Source organism: Lactuca saligna, chromosome 7 (assembly GCF_052625555.1).
Source record: "Lactuca saligna cultivar CGN05327 chromosome 7, ASM5262555v1, whole genome shotgun sequence".
NCBI lineage: Eukaryota > Viridiplantae > Streptophyta > Magnoliopsida > Asterales > Asteraceae > Lactuca > Lactuca saligna.
The window spans coordinates 81,943,699-81,949,322 of NC_136423.1; the positions used below are offsets into that span (position 1 = coordinate 81,943,699).

At 27.6% G+C, this 5,624-nt stretch overlaps 1 pseudogene across 1 annotated transcript; it reads left to right on the forward strand.

The window, feature by feature from the left end:
• Positions 1–281: 281 nt before the first annotated feature.
• Positions 282–5,206, forward strand: LOC145007091 (glutathione S-transferase T1-like; annotated as a pseudogene). Its single transcript, XR_013662976.1, has 7 exons — positions 282–382; positions 3,001–3,071; positions 3,209–3,269; positions 3,474–3,527; positions 3,649–3,731; positions 4,514–4,723; positions 4,828–5,206. The product of XR_013662976.1 is annotated as a glutathione S-transferase T1-like (transcript).
• Positions 5,207–5,624: the final 418 nt, after the last annotated feature.

The window sequence follows — 5,624 nt, forward strand, 5'->3', positions numbered from 1 at the left end:
TCTACTACAATTTTTTTTAGATTACTCCTGTTAAAAAGTAATATATTTTTTAATTACGATCTTTATATCCATACGTTTTTTATGAATGCATGTATGGATGTATTTTTTTTTTTTATAAAATCATAAGTCAAAACATATTATATTTTAACAGGAGTAATCTTAACGAAAGTTATAGCAGACTTAAAAAATGAACACGTAGATATAAAGTTCGTTAAAATCAGATATCGTATGAAGAAGTTACGACGTTCGAAATACAAAACCTAAGCCAAACCACAAGATATATGCAACCAAGCAGTCAAGGCCGTGATGGACATAAGCATCTACAACCCCAAACACCTCATCAATCAGGGACAGACGCAGGATTTGGTAGTAGGTGTTGCCGGTAAGTAGAAAAAAGAAAAAAAAAACCGAATAATATCGAAAAATTTACACTGCGTACAGAAAAACAGGAGTTGTCGGTGCCACTGCGGGCAGCCAAAGAGAACCGTCCATGTCATCAATGATAGTCCCATGTTAGATGTCATGAGAAAAAACCCTAAATAAATTATTAATAAGTACTGAATTTGTACAAAAACAAAAATGACTTATTTTGAAACAAAAAAATATTAAGGACTAAATGTGTACAAAAATATTAAGGACTAAATGTGTACAAAATGAGAAATATATTACCCTAAGAAGTCATTTTTCCCGGCTAACCTAGAGTAACCGGTCATAAGAACCGAATATATACAGTTTAACAAGTTGTAGGGGTAAATATGGACGAAAAAAAAACTCAATGACCAAATGTATATAAATTGAAAAATATATTACCCTTTTAAGTCATTATCCCTATAAGAATATGTATTGTTTTTGTTTATGAATGTTAATTTCTTATTTATCTGAATATAATTTATATATCTCTCGAAACCTAAAGTGAGGCTCTAATAATCATCACCAACGTTTTTATGATTTATTAATTTGGATATTAGCTAATAATTAAATTTTTAACTATTACTATTATAGATAATAGTTATTAACGGATTCTTAACAAGACTAATAATATTCATAATGATGTTTTAAATTAATTGTTTCGTTATATATTTTTGGTAGGGCCTTAGTTCTACTGTTTGTATTTTGCCCCTAAATTTAAAAGTATAATCTGACTAAGGATCTGTAATTTATAAGGGTAAACTAAAAATTATTTTTCCTGTTATTCGTGATTAAGTATAGGTAGTTAAGCATTAGCAATTAGCAATCAATAGCGTTGTGTTTTGTGTCTCATTTTCCATAAGATCTTCCGTTTGATTCTGGTTAGTTGCTATTACTTTCTTATGTTAGTGGTGTCCATAGAGGATGAGAAGCTTAATATTATTTATTAGTTTATAAAATGTGAGAAATACGGTTATAAAATTAATTAAATTTTTATAATAAAAATTTAAAATTATTAATCAGTTATTTTCAATAAATTATTAATTTAAGAGATATTTTTATTAGTTATGTAAAATTATAGTTGTTGATTTAAATAAATATGTAAAATTAATTTTTAATATATATTATATATGTTTTATTTGTGAGTTAATGAAAACAATAATATAAAATTTAAAATTTAAATGTAAATAGAGAATAAATACAATGACAAGTAGTATCACATTAATGAAAAAATCTAATAAATTTAAAATAAAGAATTAATAGATTGACAAGTGACAACACATTAATTAAGATGTTTAATATGATGATACATTGTAAAATAACTACTCTTTTATTAGTATAAGGAGATATGGTTTACATATAATGATCAAGTATTTCTTATTGGCATCGATTCAGAAGGTTAAATTTAAAGTCCAATTTAGGAAACATGTGGCTCTCGGGTGGATTGACTTTTTTTTTTCTTAGTCGTTTTTAAGTAAATTATTTGTACTTTATGCGCATCTAATTTATTGTGGTTTTTCTCTATCTTCTTTGTGTATTTATAAGGGTAAATGATACAAAAAACAGTTTTTATATAAAAATACGATTTTGATACCGTGTTTTTTTTATGTTAATTTTGACACTTTGTTTTCCAATTTGTTACAATTCTGACCACTTGACTGGTTAACCAGGTTACATGTTGACGTGGCATAATGACGTATCAGATTTGATGACGTGGCATGCTGACGTGTCAAAATTGATTTTTTTTTCCACAAAAAACACTAAGTTTTCACTTTTTTCGATTTTGACACTAAGTTTAATTTTTTATTTTAATTTTCACACTATGTTTTTTTTTTTTTTTTTTCAATCGAACATCATTTATCAAATTTGTTCAATTTTGTCTATTTTCCATTTAAAAACGTACAAATATATTTTTTTTATTACATTTTAAACCGTATAAATATATTTTTTTCGTTTAAAAACTATACTTTTTATTTAAATACAATGTGTTTTTTTTCTTACATTCAAAACATTAGTTATATCATGAGAATCAAACTAACCATAAGCTTCTAATAATATGTAAAAATTTGATGGGTTGCAAACTTAATATCTGAGTTTTGATCGACTACACGCCTCCACACCTCCAAACACATTTTAAAGTTGGATATTTAATATAAAATATAATTTTTATATAATATAAGGATATGGTTTGAGTGTAAAAAAATGTATTTATACAAAACTATGGTTTTTAAATGAAAAAAATCATATTTATACGGTTTAAATGTATTAAAAAAATATTTATACGGTTTCAAATAGAAAATTGTCAACATTAAACAAAATTAAAAAAAATGATGTTCGATTTGGAACAAAAAAACATAATGTCAAAGTTGAAAGAAAAAATTAAACTTGGTGTTAAAATCGAAAAGAAAAAAAAATGAAAACTTAGTTTTTTTGTGAGAAAAAAATTCAATTTTGACACATAAGCATATAATATCAGCATGTCACAACATCAAAACTGACACGTCAGCATGTAACCTGGTTAACCGGTCAAGTAGTCAAAGTTGTGACAAATTGAAAAACACAGTGTTAAAATTGACACAAAAAATAACACAGTGTCAAAATCGATTTTGAAGAAATCACAATAAAAGTCCTGAAACTTCAGCAATTCACTCCGGAATATAAAGGTTTGTTTGGAAATCATCACACACAGTCACACATCCATCTAAATTCTAATTCAAAGTGGCTGCTTTCAATTAAAAAATTAATTACTTTCAAAAATACATGAATTTTTTTAATTTTTCTCCTGTTATGTCTTATGCAGAAATAAACCCAATGTCGGAAGTTCCCGCAATCGTTGATGGAGGATTCAAGTTGTTTGAGAGGTGGTTTCGTTTTTTATTTGAACTCCTTTACATTGAACAATCTTATATGCATTCATTTCTATTGTTTATAAAATATGAACAATTATGGTTGAGGTTGGCCCAAATGTACAAATTCAGATAAATTAAAAGACATCCCCACAAATTCATGAACCTTGTGTATTGCTACAAGTGTTTTTCTATCAAATATTTAAGATTTCTTTGCAGTCATGCTATTCTTATCTACCTAGCTTGTACAAATCCTGGAGTAGCAGATCACTGGTGAGTTTGTTGTTTATATCCTCTTGTGGAAACTACACTTCATGTTCGAATATGATAATATCTATTATTATCACTCATACATTGGCTAATATTTTGTATCATTGCACCATTGTTTACATAGGTATCCTACCGATATATTCAAAAGAACAAAGATTCACTCTCTCTTAGACTGACATCATTCCAATAATCTCCATCGTGGTGCAAGTAATTCAAACAATATTAACGGGTGTTTGGATGTGGATTTTGAAAATGATTATCTGGTTATTTTATACCCGTATATAGTTTCTATTATGCTTTCTTAAACATTACAATTTTGTCAAATGCTAAGGTTGCGTTTAGTTACGGAAAAACAGTTTTCATTTTTCGTTTTCCCTTTTAAGTTTTTGATTTCCGTTTTCAGTTTTCAATGAAAACTTTAGAAAATACGTTTAGTTAAAACTTATTTATTTTTCATTTTCAGTTTTAGAAAATTAGAAAACGTGTTTAGATGTATATTTTTCTATCCATTTTTATTTTTAGAAAACGGTAGCGGAGGTAGGGTGTGTGTTTATATTTAAAAAAAAAATGGAATTACAAAATTTTTGAAAACAATGATGATAAGTTTTCTAAAAATTTCTTTCTCTGTAATTTTAGAAAACAAAAATTTTCATTTTCCGTGAAAATATTTAAAAAATAGAAGAGCTAAACGCGTTTTCAAAATTTTCAATTGGAAAATTTTTCCGGAAAACAATCGATTTTTCCGGAACTAAACGCAGCTTAAACATCTTAAAACATTAATTATGACTTCAAGCACTTGAAATTATTCAAAAAGTATCCCATGCATGCCCTATGTTCTACTATAATTCACTTTATGCTTTATTCAATCAATATCACATGATATTTTTGAAACACACATCTAAACAGCCTAGTATATATATTGAGTTTAAACCAAAATTGATTTTTCTTAATTGTATTAGTGTCATTTTAGAACGACTTTATTCTTGTAGCTGGACTTGTACACAACACGATACTAGCCCCTTTATATGGATTACCTTCGAATCCTAGAGCAGCTGATGAAGCTAAGAAGATACTTCCGAAATCTTTGTCTATATATATTAGAAGACTTTTGGCTACAAGGACCCGGTCAATTTCTGCTTGGAAACTCTAAACCATCAATAGCGGATCTCAGCTTAGTATGTGAAATCATGCAACTAGAGGTAATTAAACACATTACATTGATAACCTATTATGGCCAAAAATCTACCATATGTTCTTGTTTTTGGCTCACTCCAAATCAAAACAAAATTTTTCTTGTTTTCAGTTTCTAAGTGAGAGGGACTACCTTAGAATATTAAGTCCTTACAAGAAAGTTTTGCAGTGGATTAAAGATACAAAGAATGCTACTGCGCCTTATTTTGATGAAATCCATATGACTCTGTTTAATGCTCAAAAAGGAATCCGAGAGCAGATGCTCACACAATCAATTAGTAGCCCTGAGGGTGGAAGCAAAAGTGAAGTGTATTCAGAGATGTGAGGGAGAAAGAATAAATTTCCAAAACTCTTTGGTTGGATATGACCTCCTTTCTTGTCCTTAAAGAAGATGATCTTCTTTCATAAAGTCGTTTCATGCATGTATACCTAAATAAAAAATGGTGTGTGGAAGGTTATATTGTAAGTGTTGGAAGAAATGTCCACTTTTTGTACTCTAGAAATAAACGTTTGTAGAGGTTCCGTAATAATGCTTTGAAATTTCATTCCTAGTTGAACTTGATTTCATGACTTCAACCACATACATAGTGAACTTATGAATTTTCCGGTAAAGGATAAAATTATAAACCCAAAAAAATGTTATGTTGTTAAGTATATATTATGGTTACATATAATTAGTATATGATAAAAAAAAATTAGGAAACACATGATTAGTATATGGAACATTAAAATTTGATAGTCATAAAAAACTACACAGAAAAATATTATAGTATTATCAAGGTGTAAAACATTAAGTTACAAACAAATAAAGTAACGTTATTGAGATATGTGTACACAAATAAAATAAATTACTATAAACTCAAAATGATGAATAAGTGTGAACCGTAATTAATAAAGCATGATTTGAAA